Source organism: Frieseomelitta varia, unplaced genomic scaffold (assembly GCF_011392965.1).
Source record: "Frieseomelitta varia isolate USP_RPSP 00005682 unplaced genomic scaffold, Fvar_1.2 scaffold_657, whole genome shotgun sequence".
In the NCBI taxonomy this organism is placed as follows: Eukaryota; Metazoa; Arthropoda; class Insecta; order Hymenoptera; family Apidae; genus Frieseomelitta; species Frieseomelitta varia.
In genome coordinates, this window is record NW_025110431.1 from 9,488 (window position 1) to 31,261 (window position 21,774).

The 21,774-nt window shown below is 33.5% G+C and overlaps 1 non-coding gene across 1 annotated transcript; it reads left to right on the forward strand.

The window, feature by feature from the left end:
- The first annotated feature begins 12,255 nt into the window (after positions 1-12,255).
- LOC122534985 lies at positions 12,256-12,447 on the forward strand. The gene has a single exon (XR_006308035.1). It is a non-coding gene; the product is annotated as a U2 spliceosomal RNA (small nuclear RNA).
- Positions 12,448-21,774: the final 9,327 nt, after the last annotated feature.

A 21,774-nucleotide genomic window follows, 5' to 3' on the forward strand; every position in this document is an offset into this window, starting at 1 on the left:
GCCAGATACCAGAAATTCATGATCTACTATTATACTTCGATAATATTATTATAGAAAGATTGAACAATTTTTATCCATGTCAATGCTATTTTAATGTCAGTGATTTAGCCTGAACATGCATCACTGTAAGCTATTACGTGTTTTTGAGTTGTAATATTCTTAATATGCTTTAAAGTACATGATGTTTTTCACGCGAAAAATTAAAGCAATATATTTTTGTTTCAAAATGAATTTATTCATCAAAATATGAACTGTTCAAAATTTGACAATTGAATATCTCAGATGTGGTATTTCATTGTTTGAGTTATTTATCGTATACACACATTAGTTAATCAGAAAAACCCCTAGAATAATTATGGCCAATAAAAATTGACAACTTTTCTTAGTATCTTATACTAAAATAATTAATTATTTTTTCCATAAATAACAAATTCACAAAAGTATAAATGACTTAATTCCCCATCAGAATGAACATCAGCTGGTTTCCGTTCAACAACGCAACAGCAACTGAATTTAACGGTTCAATTTTTACAATTTCTTACAAATTACATAAGATTATATTAGTTTAAAAGAATGTGACACGAAATAACTGATAAACTCATTTTTCTTCTTTTTTTGAATTCTTGACTTAGACCACTTTTATAATCACCGGCACAGTTATTCTTTATATTGCTGTACAACTGTTTTCGCCATGCTATTAAACTTTGATCATTAGGATTAATTTGACGAAATGTTAGAATTCCTTGAATTTTTATCATTACCAACATTAAAAATCAGTTTCGGTTCAACTGTCGTACAGTACGGACGTCCGATATAGTCTCGCTTACGAGTTCCAATATAAATTATTATAGTGTCAGTGTTAGTGGAAACAAACGCTAATTTCGTACCTCAACACAAAAGAATACCGGAATGAATACACCGACTAACCAACACCAACTTGCGGGAACCTCTGAGTACAGGGGTTCCCAATTTTCTAACCAAACGGAAACAAACAACTCCACCAAATCATACTCCCACGCAGCATAACTCGATGCACCACCTACAAAAGACCAAGCTATCATTCACGCAATAAACGACACAAGCCTATGCTCTTGCAATAGAGAAACTAATCGGAGCCAAATCAATAAGGTACATCTCCAAAATCTCAAACAATCAAATTTGCGCATATCTTGATAAAAAAGAAACTGTGCTACACCTAACAAATCTGCATAAAACAATAACGGTCAACAACAACATGCTAAACTTAAGACCAATGTTAACTCCGGCCCAAAGAGTAATTCTATCAAACGTCTCCCCGGTCATACCCAACTCAGAATTTGAAAAAAATTTTCAAAAGAAACAACGTCAAGCTATGCTCCAGAATAATCCTGAAAGCAGGCCGACCCGGAATACACCCACATCCTTAGCTTCAGAAGACAGGCATACATTGACCCCGACGACATTGGAAAAATCCCATCCCAACTTTTGAAGATACATCTTACCGTATTTTCACTTCCATCGACAACCTTCTCTGCTTCCGATGTAAACAAGAAGATCACTTAGCGAAAGATTGCCCGCAAACCCAAAATTCAAACATAACCGATACGACAATCCCAAATACGAATACAACGATTTCCACACCAACTCAATCCTCCAAACTGCCAGCAAAGAAGATTCCCATCACTACTGAGACAAACATCGACAATCCTAATCAAACAACGAACAAATTACCTTCAGAGCAACCACCAATCCTTCTTAGTTTCAAGAAACTACTGTCACAATCATCAGCTGACGACAAACCGGACTATGTTAGCTTAAACGACATAGTCTCCATGCCTCCACCAATCAATCCACATAAAAAACAAATCGCAATAACCAAATTAAAACCACTTCCTCCCCAATCTCCAGTTTTCGATTCCGCCAAACTAGAGGAAATGTTAGCCCCAACAAAAGAAGTAATAAATAAAAAAGTCCTTCACCCTCCTATTCATCTCCTATTCAGCTAAACTATTCCCAGATCAAGAGCCTCCTCCAAGACACCTTTGGATCAGCACACCCATTTGAAATCGCAAAAAACTACACATTCCGACACTTGTTAAAACTCTGGAAGAAATCTACTCCCATCTAAATGAAAGAAGCATAAAAAACAGAATACATCGATTCTGCAAAAAGCTCACCAAACCAACTGAGACACCTGAATCGTCACTTAGCTGCTCATCTGAATCTGACATCAAAATTTCAAAAGAGCTATTATCGCAGCATAATCCAAATCCATAGCCCCTCCAAATACATTATGAAAACAATAATACAGTGGAACATAAACGGTTACTGTACCAATTACGAACAACTCCAAATTTTTATAAATAGCCCTGATATTATTATCTGCCTTCAAGAAACAATTTCAAAAAAAATCACCAGCTTACACTAAAACATTTCAATACCTTCGTCAAAAACCACGCCAGCGGAGGAGTGGCCATTGTAATTTCGAATATGATTCTACTGAAATCCCATTAAATTCAAACTTAGAAAAATGCCATGCCACAGAAACCCAAAGACAGAAATACGGAATCAACGCAAACATAAACTGACTTCTCAAAATGACATACAAAAAGTATTAAAATATCTTAAAAACATAAACTACTGCACACATATCTAATGGTACCGTCGTCGCTAATGACCTTGCTGTCGATGCGACATTAAAGAAAAATAGAAGAAGAAGAAGACGAACATTAAAAATGTTTATATACGCAGAATTTAATGTATTTTTAAATTCTCTATTCTCTCAAAAACTAGCCAGAGCTAAATTTTATATTTAAATTCCTTGCTGTTTCTCTATATTCCCTTTAAATATCATGCGATCCGTTTCTGGAACCTTCCGGAATTACAGCCCAATTAGCTGAATCCCAGTACAAAATAAAGATATTGTTTCAATTAATACGCTCCTCTCCTCTGAGATGTTTGATGAATTCGAAAATTGAACAGTTTCGAAAAAGAATAATTTTACGATAACTAATGTGGGACTCTCGCCTGAGTTCCTAATTTTGTGGGAATGCTGGACGAGTTCCCAAATTTTAGGAATAAAATAAAAGGATATTGCTGAAAAATCATGTTACTGGCGCATTCATTAGTTCCGCAACTCATCATTGTTTACACGTAGAGTATGCTAAAAGACCAATGATTTTTTACTATGTCGGTATTTTAGGTCACGGACCACGAAAGTCCGTAAGATGCAATGTCTATTCATATACCCCGTATATGCCAGAACGTTTAATTCATACAAGTCTTTGGTGGTGAAGATCTATTTGGCTTAACTAGCTGTATGGTCAACTTTTTCATAACAGGCAGTAGATCTCCCAGAAGAAAGAACCGATTTAATCGTAACAACAGTCTCAATAAATGAAGGCAATAAAGATACGGTGAATAAGTGAAGACACAAGAATTTCCAATTTCACGCGGCTGATAAAAATTATAGGATTGTTTCCGCTTTGTGAACAATACGCGACTCAAATCTAAAGAAAAACAAGAATAATATCATCATTAAGCAGTGGAGTTACAACACGCTGAAATGACCTTAGCACGTTTGGCACAAGTTGAAGTATTTCTCGGAATTGAGAGCCTTAAGAAACAAAAAATTTCTTTTCAAATTCAAGCCAACTATTGTCATCAGGAATCTTCTTGTATAATGATGAAGCAATCAGAGTAGACAATGTGCTCGCGAATACATCCATGGATTACAATACAAAACATCAAATTGTATTACCATCGCAACATCTGTTCGCATGTTGCTTATAAACCATGAGCATCTCTAATTATACATGCTGATCTACAGCAAGTAGCAACATCACAATACGAGCGATATTGGCCACTATCATACATCAATACAGTAAAAAACGTCATACGAAAATGCTTCAAGATCTCGCCTAACATCGGCCCGTGCATTCTCCATCTGCGGCATTTATTACAGGCCATACTTTACAAGAGAACGGACACGAAGCAAAGTCAAGACAAAGGTATATTTATGTCTATCCGTCTGCTTCGTGACAAAGGTAATACGTATAGAATTGATAACCGATCTTAGCACTGACCTTCTTAGATTGCTTTCTAGCATGCAGAGTTTAATGCCAAAGTATTATTTCAGACAATGGTGAAAACTTTATTTGCGCCTGAAACAAACTAAGGGACCTAAGCATTTTGATAAGTGACAAAAACCACAACACACAACAAGGAAAGTATTGAGTGGCGATTAACTCCGCCACATGCACCACATTTCGGTAGGCTTTAGGAAAGCGCGGTTAAGAAAACCAAACATTATTTAAGATAATTCATCGGTTAACAAAAATTTACATTCGAAGAATTATACACACTATTAACGCAAATAGAATCCTGTCTAAACTCCCATTCGTTAAGTCCACTATCCTTAGATCTGAATGATCCCTTAATTCCTGACCACTTTTTAGTCGGTACTAACCGCTTTACCAACTAAGAACTTAATGGATGTTAAGTTCGGCCGATTAGGAGAGTTAATAATACATAATATTTTTTGCAGCGATAGCAGAAGAAGTATCTCCAGCAACTGCAACAACACCATAAATGGCGGATTTTCTTATCAACCACCATAACATGGAATACTTTGGAGATCATTCAAGAAAATAATCCACTCTTTTTCCAATGGCATCTTTGGTAAATATTACAAGTACCCGGGAGCAGATAGCATAACACATGTGGTCACACAGCAGACGGAATCTTGAAAAGGCCTGTCACAAAACATTGTATATTGCTAATTGAAGATAATCAATTGTAATCTAGAATTAGAAGAAACAATTTTGTATACAATGTAAATATAAAATCTCATAGGTATTAGATAAATTGGGATAAAACATTTGTAAACAGTATAAATCATGGAGTGTTTCGCACATGGTGCAACTATTAGGGCTTTTATTATATTTTGTTGAATTGTCGAGTACGAATGTCGGCAGGAGAAATATTAACGTTACCTGAGCATTTCGAGTAGTGTTTTAGTGCATCGCAAAACCAGTTTATTAAACATACTAAAATTATGTAAATATAATTTGTTGATAGACAAAGGACAGATAAGGACTTTTTGTTGATGAAAAGAAATTTATTATCTTACATTTATCACGGACAACGATTCTTTTATATTCTTTCTAAGAAGTCTTAATCTTTACCACGCTCTATCATGGCTCCATATGTCGGAAACAATTATTGTTGTTAATCTCGGTCGCTGATTTGCGAGACTATTTTATATTTTTAAGTACAATCAGCATCAATCCTTCAATCGACATTTTGACTTTCACGCATTACGGCCCATATTTCAAAAAAGTGACTGGCTATTACTGGCCAGTCAACTCCTATAAAATAGGCTCGTGGGCAGTAGGCTTCTTGTTAAGATCAAAAGAGTTCACGATACTGTAATCAAGATTAGTCCAAATATATCTAAATCAGATAGAAGCCACTAGACTTATTGTAGAAAATCAGAGTTATTCAAAACAGATTCATTTCATTTTCCACATTAGTGTGTAATGCTTAAACACTAAATGATATGCGCAGAAATACACGATCAACACCAGTCGTAAATGTCCTTAATAATCTGGATGTTTTTTAACACCACTTTCACTATTTTTTGAATAACAATACACATCGACTTTTTCCTAGTATTTCAAAATTTTCCATAGAAGAATAATTTTTATCCTTTAAATTCTTAATTTCGGTATTGTTTAGTTTCTTTTTGTAAGATATTTAGCTTCTTATGTATAAATAATCTATTTTTAATATTTCATGTTTAACATTACTCATAAAGGAATCTTTTTTTTGAATATCACTTTGCCTGTTGGAAGCAAACGGTCTCATAATATTGTCGCTATTAGAAAATGATACTTTCTTATATATAATTAATATTTTGTAAGTTCTAAAATTTTAAATGATTACCTTGCGTGACGTATCTTGTATTGGTGGAATTGAAACCCTGAGTTCTCGATGGTGTGAATTAGTTTGGGAAGTAAAATGTAGAATATAGTGTGAGAATGAACGAGAAAAAAAGGTCTAGTGAGATCTAGTACTAGAACGCCAGAAAGAAAAAGTATTATACGAACTACACTATACGAAATAACTATACTTGTACAAAGAGCCTGTATAAGAACTAAAGAGCTTGTACAAAGAAGCTTGTATAAAAATCAAAGAGTTTGAACACAGGAAGAGACTTGAGGTTTATCTTTTTTTTTTTTGGTTTGTTTATTTGTAATCACTAGATGAGAAATATATAATTCATTTATCAAATTATTGAACTGATATTTGGAATTTCGTTATGAACACCATAACCGTAAAGTTATAAAATTATCATCTTGTATATTGAAGTGTTAGGTATACTCGTATAGTCCATTTGTATTATGATAGGATTATAGCGACCTCTACTATGTTCATAAATTGTTCCATCGAGATGCATATTTCCGATAAACAATAGAATATTAAAAAACTGTTAATAATTCAATTATAACCATGAAAATGTTTACAGATACTTATATATATTGTAACCATAGTAGAAATTGATTCATTCGTTATTTGATATTTGTTATTTATTACTCATCATTAGTTATTATATATTTTGTTACAATTGTAATATTTTTATATAAACTATCAAAATTATATACGGAGTTATTATTTAAATTTGTAGTACTATGATTGAGAATAATTATCATCATAGTCACTACAAAACACGGATGAGTGTCGCCATTCTATGTTCTATTAGATTAACTATTGGTAGTGTGAATATATATATATATATATATATATATATATATATATATATATATATATATATATAGATAGATAGATAGATAGATATATATTAGGCAAACAAAAGACTCGAGTTGAACAAAGGAACTGAGGAAAGAAATGGAACAGTCGTGTTAGAGAAACAGTGGGTAGAGAAACAGCCACGTGTAGACCGGAGAGTATAAAGTTTATAAAGAATTTATTTACAATATATTATAGTTTATTAGAGTTTGCAATAAGTGTGTATGTATTTTTTGTGACTATTAAAAAAAAAGGACTTATATATAAAGATAAATGGTAGCATAGTGATTTGGAAATGAATTACTGAATTAGCAGAGCTACGACAATGGAAGCATAGAGTAGTATCTACGGAAGATTCAATAGTACTTTGTTCATTATAAAGAACGTGATTTCAACATGAAGTAAGCAATAACCATATGTGCGTAAATAGAAAACATCTTCACTAGATTTGTATGATCTTGCATTATGTTATATAATAGTATCGCTATGGAGTATAAATATTTAATGTATGAATGTGTGTTTGCTTATATATACGTGTATATATATGATCTTGTAACATTAGGTACATTGGAAGATGCGCGAAACTTTGGAATGGCATTTTTCCATGAATAATACGATATTACAGAAGAGACTATGACAGAACAATGCCAAAAAATTAAAAGGCAATGAAGAGGCTATACTTACAAATAACATTGATCACTAATACACATACACATACACACATGCTTTCACTCGCATATCAGGTATAAATCCAATCGCAATAGCACATTTTTCATTCAAAATTGAATAAAAATTTTGGGGTGTCGTTATAAAGAGAAGATCTTAAGGCGACAATGGATTTAGCTCTGAGAAAAATGATTTAGTATCTGTAAAGACGTTTGAATTTGAAAAATTTTGGAAAGAAAAAGTATATTTAATTTTCCATCCGTTATTGTTATATGATGTAAAAATATTACAAATAAAAAGTTTGCGACGGATTCTAAATGTAGGTCTTCAAAGTTTCTGCCCAGGCAGAATGTTGCGCGACTTTTCATCACAAAGTTACATGAGTTCGAAAATTAACAATTTTAAGTTATAATACATTAATTTTGAGGAGTGATGTAGATTCATAATTACTAAATTTTTATTAGCAAAAACCAGATTTTATAAATTGTTAATGGAACCTATAGTAAAAAATACTATCGAAAGTCGTTACAGTATTAAACTTCTTCTGTTTAATTATAAAATGACCTAAAAATCATAATTCCAATGAAAACATACTCATGATTAGACTACGAATGTTTATGTATATTTCAATAACATACAGTAATAGGTATACGTATACAATAAGTGATAACTAGACTATAGATTTTTATGAATTTTTAAATTTATATAAACATAGATAGAAATTTATTTCATTCTTGAAAAATATTATAATAAATTTTAATGAATACTTTGGATATTTTACATATTTGTGTATATTATGTGCATTGTATGTACCTTTGTGCCTTCAAATCATTTTCTGCATAAAAACATAATACACTTAATAAATGCAACAAAATTTTATTTACAATTATTTCTCTAATTATGTTCATAAAAATGTAAAAAGCCCTGTTTATCATGCAGTCTGTTTATCATACATTTCTATTATAATCTTTAAATATATTACACGTTATACAAAAATTTCATAAATCTTTACGTTTCATCAAATTGTTCTATTCGATCGGTTTGTATTTTATCTCAATTGAAGTTTGTTACAAAAATTGAAAAAATTTACATAAATTCTGTGCAGTCATAATTACACAGAATAGTCAAATTTTTTTTAAAATGGAGATGATTTGCTAGTTAGTCGGTAACCTGTCGGAATATACAAAAACTAACTAAACTAAAAAAGCTAGAAGATGTGAATCACAAATGAAATTTATTGCCATAATTTCGCGCATATCATAAAGCAAAATCCTTATGCATTCACAATGAATGATTGTAAAATAGAGTAATAGCCACGTTCTATCCTTTCATTGTCCATCGAAACAGGTTTGTGGGAAAAGATATTTCGTTCAATCAGCTCTAAATGTTTTTTCTTCTTCATTGGGGAGAGATTTTTTTATCAGATTTTTATACAATCACAATTTTGTTGACGTGTTAGATAAAAAATTAGAATTAATTTAGAAATATTATTAATTTTATAAAAAATTTCAATTAATTATGTATATATGTTTTATTAAATATATATATATATATATATATATATATATATATATATATATATTGACATACATAAATATTTACATATATATATATTTTTAATATTAATAATATTATATATAATATATATTATATATTACTATTATAAAATATTAATTATATAAATATATATTTAAAATAGAAATTTTCTCTAGAGGAACAATTTAAACTTTCTGTAAAAGTAAAACTTACGCCTTTAAAATGTATGCCTTTTATAAATGTAATTTATTCATGAAAAATACTGTTTTTTATCAGAAAGATTCTAATATTGTAATAGACATACTTCTTCATTTAAAATCATTATAAAATGATCCGGATGCTCCAGAAAATACCTGCCGCGAACAGGGAAGGCGACGACCACGGCGTACTATCACTGCGGAAAGTACAGGAACACGGCGTAGCATACGATATCCTGAGGATTTTCACCTACTATGAATGCATCATTTGTTCGTAATGAAAATTGAAAAAAATTTCTCACCGCCAGCGGTCCTGAGAGCCACAAGCTCTCCTTCGAACAAGTAATGCTTTAGAGAGAGAGACAGAGAGAGAGAGAGAGAGAGAGAGAGAGAGAGAGAGAGAGAGAGAGAAAGAGAGAGATACTATGCCAAAATTTAGTGGGCGAGTTTGGGATTTCTTTCTTTTTATCCAGGAACGGGATGTGAAATCAGAAATATAATCATCCTCCAGCAGTTTGGTTCAGAAAGAAATAATTCAAGCATCCAACAGCGGGTTATGGAACATACATCTTCGAGATAAACAAAAACAAAGTAACACAACTTATCTTCCTAGATTTAGAAAAACCCTTTGATTCAGTCTGGCACATCGCTTTTCTAGTGCAACTGCAAGGAATAAATAATTCACCCCACAGGTCTAGCTGTCAACTGGCTGTTAGTCTCCTCAGACTAATACCTACAAAACAGGTCCTCCCTCAACCATCAAAACCGTCGCTGCGGGAGTACCGCAATGTTTCATACTCGGCTCCCTACTATTCATAATTTACATAAACGACATTTCCACTCAAAATTCCTACTTAGCCGTCTACGCAGACGACACCGCCATCTTCGCCTCATCGCGAAATCACACAAACCAAGTACATTCAAGCACACTTTGTTTAACTCCAAGATTACTTCACAAACTGAAAATTAGAACTCAACCCAGTCAAAACGCAAGCAATTGCCTTCACATATAAGAGATCTAAACCCACAAATCAAGTCTCCATTGCAGGACACAACATCCCTTGGTCCCTCACGGTACCTTGGCAGACTACTAAATGTTAAAGTCGCCTGGGCCACAACTACTAAAACAGAAATCTAGCTTTTCCTGCACTCAGAAGACTATACTCGCTATTCCACAGAACATCTCAAAACAAATATAAAACTAAAACTATATGAGATGTCCGTTAAGCCGATAATATCATACGGCCATAAAATCTGGGCTGCAACAGCAAAATTACACATTAGTAAGATTCAAATAATCCAAAATAAATTCCTATGTATCATCCTCAACAAACCGCATACTACAAGAAGGAGCAAACATTCAAACAATTCAGGATTACTTTTCAAACTCACTTGAAATCTCTTATCACACAGAACATCAAAACCTACTCATCAAACAGAAAACTACAATATCAGCAACATTCTACTAAAAATCAAGGAAAAATTACGTAAATACGCAATTACCACTTCATAAGACCCGAACATGATCAAAAGCCAAAAATAGAAACTAATAATAATATGCAGGTGTTTTGAAATTTTTCCTGCTCACCTAGTAACACGCAAACATAAAATCACACTACCTCTCCTGAGAAGCATTCACCCAACAAATACATCTTTTATGCAGGTTAAAGGGCCACCAAACCCCAGGCACTCCTGGCACTGCAATCAACCACAAGCAAAAAAAAAAAAAAAAAACATGAATTCAAACATTAAATTAATCACGTTTAAAGACGTTTAACGACAGAATCGCAAATAAAATCACATGAATAGAAAGTATAAATTAATCAATTTACAAGGTAATGGTTATTATTAGTTATCAATCGTCTCCGAAAGCAATTAAATTTTCAATTAAAGTTAATCAATATCTGAAGCACTCTGGCTTCTTTTAGTCCAGTAAACAAGGTTTAACATATAGGTTTAACATATAGTTTCAAGAGACAAACAATTGTTAATCAATTAATGGTAGTCAATTATCCTGTGCAAAATTGGAAGAAATGCTATTTTATACAGATAAATAAGTATATATTCTCAACAAATTATTTTACGCAAAAGAAACAAATCACATGTTTCATATCTACAAACTAATTAACATCAATTTGTTTGTTAACACTATTTCTACCAACCGGATCAAGTGATGTTTTTTGAAATTTTGAATTAAAATTATTCTCTACGGTTGAATATTTTATCGCAATTGACTTTACGGTTTTCGATTATAGAATTAATTACCTACGACTATAATGATTATAAAATTAATTTAATAATATCTGTTCTGGCGCAGAACAGAACCTTTAGAGGCGTCAGCCAGGTCAATTTCTATGAAGACTCGACCCTGCCGAGAATTGCCAGATGTCCTAACATACCTCTCACCTAAGGACACTTTCTCTGGCCTTGGAGGGAGCGACAGTATGTGGAAAGGCTCGGTAGGGCATAAACAAAGCCTAGCCTAGGAAACAAGGTGCTTTGGCCGGCTCCAGAAAGTCGCATACCAATTCTAAAAAGACGTAGATTTACGTAGCGAACAGACTTCATTGGGGCAGTAACAAGCCGTCCGTCAGAGGAGTGACTCCGCGTCAGTCATGAGGAGAGCTAGCGTGCACTCCCCGACTCATAACACACAACACATTCATACAACAATCAACATTTGTACAATAATAAAATATAAGTATTTTATTCTACATCTCGTCCTCATTCATAAAAACATCTCTCCGGCGGCTGTAAAAGGCACGACGAGAGAAAGCCCAGAGAAGCGGATAGCAACTATCGTTCGCCGTCACGCTGCGCCGTAACAATATCTATTTCACTTCACCTCTTCCTAGATCTGCAGCATATTTATATAGTATAAACGTGGAAAAAATAATCTATCTAACTGGTATGAAACAGTTTTAAGGCGTAAAACGTATGATGGTATATGATGTACAATTGCTTTCAATTCACAATTTTATCGAAAGATAGCTCACGCAAAATACACTTTCTCGCTAGAGCTTTGGCAATTAGAAATATTAAACAGAAAAGAAAAACATTATTAATTATCGCTTCTCGGCTCAATGAGCTAAGATTGTGGTGTAAGACTTTTCTTATCAGCTTAGTATCTGATACGTCCTCCATGGGAGGGTCAGAATATTAACTTGATTTTTGAGATTTGGCAGAGGTCTGGAGCTTGCTTCGACTCAGCCACGAGTTAATCCGACTTTGCAGTGCCGCTGGGATTGGCCTGATAAGTCTCAAAAATTAGTTTCGTTTAGGCGGAAGTTTGCGGACACCCACGCGCGAAGCGGTGTCAGGCTTAAACACGTGAAGTGTTCGCGCGCGTGCTGTTTTGGAGGAGTTGGAGAGGACCGGCCTGCACCTGGTGAGATAGTAGAGCAAGGGGAAGTCTATCCCACCGAGCGAAGGAAAAAGGAGAGTTCGATGGAGAGCGCCTCAGATGGAGGTGACGGAGAGGCTCCCTCACGGGACAGCGTGTAAGTTAAGTTTAATTTCCCGCGATTACCGCTGCCGCTGTTTATAGGACACCCGGAGAACCCCCTGCTAAGCCTGTGGAAGAAGAGGGAGTCGTGAAGAACGGAACCAGGCTTGGAGAAGGAATCCGGCGCTTCCAAAGAAGACAGAAGAGGGCAGCACTACCTTGAAGAGAAATGTGTTGCTCGTAGCGAAACTCGATGAAGACTGTGTCACGGTGTGACGGTGTCGAAATGGGAGAAAAGAAAAAAAACAGCGATAAAGTGATTCTCGTCCATGGCGCAGGAACCGCACCGAAGAGAACACTTTTCAAACTTGCACTAAGTTTCCAAAAGACAAAGAAAAAGACACCTCGAAACGTTATTTTACCCAGATGTCGCTTCAATCCTTATTCCTATCCGTAGAAAAGGAGTGCAGGACGTAAATAAAAAAGATGTGGACCAAATGAAGGACAAAACTAAACTGAACTTTATTACGTTTTCCATACAGTTTTTCGCCAGAGTGTGGTAGAAAGGGATTTCCCAGAACGATGTGTCGACTGACATTTCGTGAGCTCCATACTTCCAGGCGCCAGCCGGATTCAAGTGGTCTGCGTACAACTTAAGTGTGTGGGGGTGTTGAGTGCCCCCTACAACAAACCTGCACGTGCAAACCAACGCCTAAGACAGCCGGGAGCTCACTGAGCCGAGGATTGTGCCACGCGAGGGCGGAACCGCCCTTTACCCGAAGAGAAAAGAGAAGAGCACGGCCAGCCCTCGTCGTCGCGAGAAGTGTGCTCTCGCTCAACCGAGGCTGAGCTAATGAACTTTGACTCTTAACTGTGTCTTCGCCCATATCTAAATAATTCGACTCTAGTTCACCTGAGTTAATTATCGTTATTTTTTTCTATTCTATACTGACTGTCAGATCCTCTCTTTTATCTCTTAACGCAATTACAACTGTTACAACTGTTACATATATTAATTCTAAATAAGCATCCACTTGGCCCCAGGCCGAACACAATCTTTTTACACCTTTTAGCCGCGATGCCCCTCGTCACCTCAATTTTAATTTTTTAATTTTTTCTAGACGCCGCGCCTGTAACCTTATTCGAGACCAATTCTCGTCATAGCTATCAGCCGCGCTACAAGTGAGAATGGGATTAGGAAATAGTGTACCTAATCCTACCATTCTATATTATTATATTTACCCGTTGACCCGTCATTATATCTACTCTATAACATATTGTATAACCTTATGTTTACTCACGCGTGTGGAGAGGTGCCCATGTACAGCCCTCTCCCACCTATGGCTTAAGTAACCTAAGGCCGCCTATGAAAGCCTGATGTAGCATCCCTCGGGGTACTGTCCCCGAGGGAAACAAGGCTGAAACTAAAGCACTTTTTAACGAATTTAACTATTTTTTTATTTGAATAAGTTTTAATTCCTGTATTATTGTTTGGTGAATTGAAGTTGTTTATATCTGATCTCTGATTACCTTCTACTTTCGAATCTATTTTTGCTATGAATGCAGGTTTTAGTCTTTCTATTGAAACAATTTTTTCTATCAACGATTACAATAAATCTTCGATCATCTTGTCTTTGTTTTACTTTATGTGAACCTGAGTACGGTAATCTTAATGATGATCATACTTCGTCGGATCATAAATTCATAGCACATATATATTTTTATGAATAAACATATTATTTTTGATATGATGAGCTGTTGATCTGATGAAGTTGGTTTGAATTTTCGCATTATTACTCATTATATTATGTTTTTTTATATTACGATGATAAAAATTTCTGTATCTAACATTGAATCTAAAGAATGAAAAAAATCTCCGGGAATTCGAATTGTATTTCCAAATAACATTTCAGCTAGGATGCCTCAATATCTTCTTTAGAAGTTGTTTTTAATTCTAAAAGTACATCGATCCATAGAATTTCTGAATTGCACATTAATGCTGTTTAAGTTCAGTGTCATCTTTCAATTAAATCATTGGACACGGATGATAATGTGTAGTTCGAATTCTTTTCGATCCAGAAGTATTGGCAAGTACTATAAACATTGTGCTTTCAAATTGAGATTCTTGGTCTGTTGTTACGGTTAATGTGCCAAAGAGACTAATTCATTCTTTGAAAAGTGCATTTGTAATTTTATTTGCTTCAATATTTTTTAACGGTACAGCCATCGGTAGTCTAGAAAATCTATCTATAATTGTTAAACAATATTTATGACCAGTACTGTTCCGACGGTTGAAGCGATAGGACGTAATTAATAATAGCTCGTACAGCGGACGTGTGTCGTGAATACGTAAGATAGTGAATGCTAGTGAATGTGTCGTATTGACAACAGAGTAGTAGTAGTGACACATACACTCCTACAGAACTCCTGACGATATACGTAGTCTGTGCGTATCACCATGCCAGAGATGGAGAATCAATACAGTGTTACATTTGAATTCCAGAATCCTAACCAAGCCGACAGAAATCAAAATACCCAAATGGAAATTAGCTAAAGTATCCCAAAAAACAATACGACCGAACCCAAAACCTCTTACGCCAATGTTACAAAACAAGAATTCATTCCATCCCAAGATCAAGCCATTATTTTGCAATCTGTTGATCGTATTACCATTAAAGAATACGCCCGAGCAATTGCAAACATAATAAGACTTAAAGCTATTAAATTCTTATCAAGGATTTCAAACGATAGAATATGTATGTATTTAGATAGCAAAGAAACGGTCACAAGCCTAACATCTAAATATAAAACGGTAGTAGTAAATAATAAAAACATAGAAATCCGCCAGATGGTGTTACCGGCCTAACGAATTATATTGTCAAATATCGCACCTATAATTCCCAATTCAGTAATCGAAAATATGTTCAAAAGTAATAACATCAAATTATATTCAAAAATAACTCCATTAAAAGCAGGAATCACCGATCCAGATCTGGCCAATATATTAAGTTTTAGAAGGCAGGTTTATGTAGATCCAGAAAAGAGAATCCCGAGCTTCTTTCCTTAAGTTAGAAACTAACACTTTTAGAATATTCGTTGCCACAGAGAAACATACATGTTTTAATTGCAACCAAGAAGGACACACTGCTAATCATTGTCCAAACAACGCAAACTCAAACGTATCCATCTTTCAAATAAATCCAAATTCCTCTCCATCCTCCCATATCGACGATCTTCCAAAAGAAGCGAAACCAGAAACCCTGAACACAATCAAACTCATAAAACTAACAACCCAAGGCTCTCTTAACGCAATCCAACAAAAGGAAATAACAATAGAAGAGACAAATGCAAATAAAATAAGAAACAAGAGACCGCTATCCACAACATCAAAAGAAAGCATTGCAAATCCGGCAAATCCAAGCGACATATATATACATTTCAAGACCCAAAATCTACCAAAAAAATCACATAAGAAGACTAATCCAATTTCTAAGAAACCTAAACGTCCCCTATTTTCCGCATTTACTCTGGATAAAATTGATGATATACTAGAATCAGCCAAAAACTACATTGAAGATAAAAACTACAACCACATACTAAATTATGTTCAGTTTAAAAGTTTCCTGAAAAATGCGATTACAGCACCAAACCCGATAGAAATCGCAAAAATATACACGACCAATACCTTAGCTCTGTCCGAAATACTAATAAAGATTCATCCCTTACTCAAAGACCGCAGCTGGAAAAATAGAATACATAAACTCCACAAAAAAATAACCCAGGACCCATCAAATAAATCAATTACTAGTTGGTCATCAGTAATAAAGAGTGACTCCTCTTAAATACAAATGAAACATATAATTCAGTGGAACATAAACGGCTTTTTCACACACTACGAAGAACTTCAGAAGATACTTCTAAAAGAATATGACCCAATTATTCTTTGCCTGCAAGAAACAAACTTTAAGAAACACCAACATCCGGGACTTAAAAAATACACTACGTTCAGCAAAAACAGAGATTACGAAGATCACGCAAGCATCATCTAAGATCAATCCATCATCTGCTATTTGAATGCAAGTACCACGCTCAAAGGAAAAAATACAAATTAACTTCACCGGCAGCCCTGACGTAGCAAAAACACACAGAAAATGTCCTGAATTATCTAAAGGAAACTAACATCTACCATAAGATATAATCATCTAGAAAAGAAGGAAACAGTACCGTCGCTAATGACCAGAAGGTAGATGCGACGTTAACCATAAATTAAAAAAAAAATATCTATGATTTCTCACCTCGGGCATGTGAATTATTTCTAAATGTACATATGTGATCAAATCTATTATTTGGTATATTAATTTTAATCCTTTGGTTACGGCAGACTTTGAGACGTATGTATGTACTGGCCGTACGGTGGGAATTCTATCGCGACCTACACCGATAACTGGAAAATTTTTCGTTAGACGTGCATTTCTAAGAAAATATATTAAAATAATCAAGATACTGAATTCCACTACATTAAACCAATATTATTTATTTATTTGTATTATGCATTAAATTGTTAGTACACACACTAAAAACTTAACATTAACATTAAACTTTCTTTCATAATGTATGTATATATAATAATTTAGTACAGTGTGGTACAATTCGATAAAATACACCGGGCACCTAAACGCCTTTCAGCCGATTAAAGTGGGTTGAGCGACTACAGGTATCATAAGAGCAATTTTTTTAAACTCCTTTAGGCACCTATAGAATCACTAAATCAAATAATCACTAAAATCAAATTTACTAAACGTCTTTAGGCGTCAACAGGCCTCAAACTAGTTAATGAGATTTAATTTTATATGTTTGTTAATTTTTGGCATAGGATACTTTCATGTGACCATGTGATTGCAGCTTTTCGAATACTTAGACCAGACGTATTTTTCTTCTTTAAGGAGTTTGGATGTAATTCGACCGCTAGTATGTGAAAGACCGTTCATGTGAATTAAATTAAATGCTTCTAGCCTTAATGAATTGCATATAAATATTCGAACATGTCCTATTGATGTGTCTGCAAAAATATTATTATTGTCTATAATTAATTACTGAAGCTTGAGGGAAGTTTCCTTTCGAAGAATTGCTGCTAATTCAATATCTTTTTTCTGTTCTTCATGAATTCTTTCCGAGGTAAGAATGGCGAGAGTTTGTGTTGCGTAAATTCGTGATAATAAATTTCCCTCAACGTGTACTATTTCTGTGGTGAACTGATATATAATCTAACTGTCGTAGTTGTCTCATTGATACTTTGTCCAAGCATTGTGAGAAAGCATAAATTAATAGTTTACAATCCGTTTCATTAACAAATTGTCGGCTTTCCAAAATATGTTTAAAATTTTTGATAGCTGCAAACTTACTTAATCTTCGTGGAAAAAATCCGATAGATTTCCATTTATTTTCTTCAAAATTTCATCAGTTTGAGAATTCAAAGTAGAAATTCCAAGGATATTAGTCTGTTACAGTTTTCCTTGAGTTGCTAAAGTTGTATTTAAATCCATTAATTTTTTATTTATTTTTAAGATTGACTGTCAAGCCAAAATGAGGAAAATCAGCACCTAATAGGTACGAATACGTCGGCTAGTGTAAAAAAATATTTAAATATTCGTTTGAGTTCTAATTTTAAATATTTTATTTTCATTAGTTTCAATAATTGTGTTATTTGCTGCGTATAGATTATAATTATTATCTTCTTTCTTGCCTGAGACACATTTCTTGAATACAGAAACCATCGATCCCGTATCTATAAGAAATTTTATATTTGTCTTTCTGTCATAAATCTATAATCTTAATTCTTCAAGAGGCTTGGTTTTATTATTGTCATCCATCGCCTCCATGGAAGACAATTGATTCAGTTTTCTTGATTGTTAGTAAAAGAACATAACGCTACATATTTATATGCAGATGTTCAAAATTTCTTGTAGTAAAAACATGTGGGCTCGCGGGTGTTTTAGGTTGTCACGCGATAGATTACGCGACTAAGATAATATTATCGAGGTCTCGATAAGAAACGGTGATCGTTAATTGCGTATCGTATTAGCAAGATAATGTCTTTATCCTGTTATTTATGATAGGTATTTATCCTGTGACATTATTTTATCTTATCCTTGGAAATGAAGGCCGTAGTATTCCAATGCTAAGGTTTCAATGAAACGATACGAATTGTATAGGAGACAGAGTAACAAGTCGCAATCTACCGTAGTAAAGATATATGCGAATTAAATCTCTCGGGAGAGGTTTCGACAGAATAATGATATGTACTAATTAGCGTGCAATACCGATCTGAGATTATTCAAATAGTGACGGGTATTTATACAGTGTTTGGTATTAATGTGGGAGGTACAATGGTCGCATTCCATTTATTGTTATCTGGTTGCTGACCGGACTTTATTACGATCGATATTGGTCGTATTCTTAGATGGCGAGCTATTGTTATCCTGTCGCAAGAAGTGGAAATGATAAGGGCCTCATTACAAGGTGTTGGCTGTGAATTGAACGTCGGTGAAGTAGGTTAACGATGGTAAGGAAGGCGTTTCGTCTCAGAATCGCCGCCAGAGTAATCAATGGGGCTGATGACGGCGATCCTACCCCAGATGCTTAGTTGTCAGAGTCTCTTAGGCTGGATAGGAAAACGATCACCCATCCTAGAGTTGATACGCACGCTGCGCACTAAATTTGGTGAACGCCATCGATTCGTAGGTGCGCTGCGGTTGGTGATTTTTATATCTTTGTATGATGTGCTATAGCCGCTACAAGGTTTTGTCTTATATTTTTGATTTATTTTTACACACAGAATTAATAATACTATATGAATGTTACATTATGTAAGATATTTGTACATGAAAAAGATTATATATTATGAAAATTAAAAGACGAACTTAAAGCAGATAATAATTGATAAAAAGATACAAAGATTGTTACAATACGTGAAAATTACATATTTTACTCTTTTTGTATCCAAATATTTTGTATCTAAATTTAAGAATTAGTATTCTTGAAATTCTTCTTCGAAATTTAATCTTATAATTCAATCTTATAACAAACCTAAACATTATAACATTAATATTTTTATATTTTAATATTTTATATTATACATGATTTATGTAGTATATTATATAACATTGATTTCATATTTTTATGCTTTAATATTTAACAATATCTTTAATTGTCTATGGAATTGGATTGATGCACATGATTACATTAATATTTAACAATATCTTTAATTGTCTATGGAATTGGATTGATGCACATGAAATGGCGAAAAAGAGATTCAGAAATACAAAAAGTCATTCAAAATTTCATTAAAAATGTTTTTAAATAATATTTATTAAACATTGACTCGAAATTTGAAGTTTATCAAATTCAACACAGTCCGTGATTTGTCAATTATTTTATTATGAAAATTTAGATTATTTATTAAAATGAATCATGAATGAATTGAATTCGAATACAATTTTATAAAATTTGGAATTTCAATCTACCAAAGTAAGAGTTTTTTGTAACACTAATATAAATAAATATTCCAAAAGCTGCAATGACATAACGTAATTAATTAATAAAGTTACGTAAAAAAAGGTTAGATTAAAATTTAAATTATCAGCAATAATCGACTGAAAATTTTGATTATAATAATTATAAAATTATTCAGACTAGATAAAATGTATTAAAATATTTTTTAAGAAAACTGTAATTAACTGAATAATAATAATAATGTTTATAGAAATATAGGTATAGTTTTATGATTAATTTCTTAGCAATCTGAAGTGGCATAATTACCAGAATGGAGCAAGTTTCTCTATACTACTTAAAGTATTATAAACAAATAAAATTCATAGGTAGTTCGAACGGACTTCCTATCTTAATTCTGTATTAGTAAGTATAAAAGTAAGAAATGGTAAATATATATATATATAATATATATAGCTGGACAGTGGAATAAATCTAGTAGAAGACGCATTCCTAGTAGGGAATTTTCGGATACGCGACTCTTCGGGTCGGGCTTGCACGAAGTCGGGCGAGCTCGTTAACATAAACAATAATTAATATTTTGTTGGGCAGCCCTTAACTTCAATTACATATCGCAGACGTCTAGGCATATTTTTAGTAATTTTTTTTAAGTAATTGAGCGGAATATTCTTCCATTTTTCGATTAATCGTTGTTTTAATTCATCTTTCGATTTATTGACGTATGACAATTAGTTATTTACTAGTTTCACCGAGAAAAGAGAAAAACCTATAGAGAAATCAGTCATCTTTTTAAATTGAGTAAAAGAGTACCGTGGCTGATATTGTATCGAGATACAATGATGAATTGAATCAGACCGAATTGAATCAATTCCTCAAAAAGATCGGCCACGGAAACTTAATAACCGAGACAAACGCACTATTCTAAGAAAAATAAAAGTGAATCCTAGTTTAAGTGCTCCTAAGTTAATTTCAGAAGTATATTTATTAATGCGAAATACATTGTATAATATTTGGAGACAGTTGGATATGTTTCGCCAATTATTTATTCTGTAACATTTACTGGTTTCTGCCTCTGTACATATTACTGAATTAATTACATCACTATGCTTATACTTTAAATGACGACCAAGGGAACTCGTATTGCTGTACTTGTTGTAATCGAACTAATCGTAACATCTATGGGTCATGTGAGTGAGTACTATGTACATAGTCTTTTGTTTCTCCGATGTCCTAATTGGTATACTTATTCAGTAAATTCAGTTTGGTCTAAAGACATTGTTTCGTCAGCGGAGCTGTACAGACGTATTGAACATTCGTGTAAAGTCTACAAGTGTTACATTATTATAAATAAAATTATACAATAGTACTTCATTTTAATTTTTTGTTGACATATTTTACATTGTGTTATTATATATATTTTCATGTGGATTAGTTTTTTCAGAATGCTGCCATACATTAATTCTATGTCGTTTTCGTCGTACAACATTCACACCGGATGCGTTCCGTGCTATCACTATCACGCATACCTGCGTATAATATATGATACGTTTTAAAAATAAACTCCAAAAAATTTTGATCGCGTTACTATTTATATATATTTGTAGTTAATCTTTAGCCAGTCCCGCAAATTTG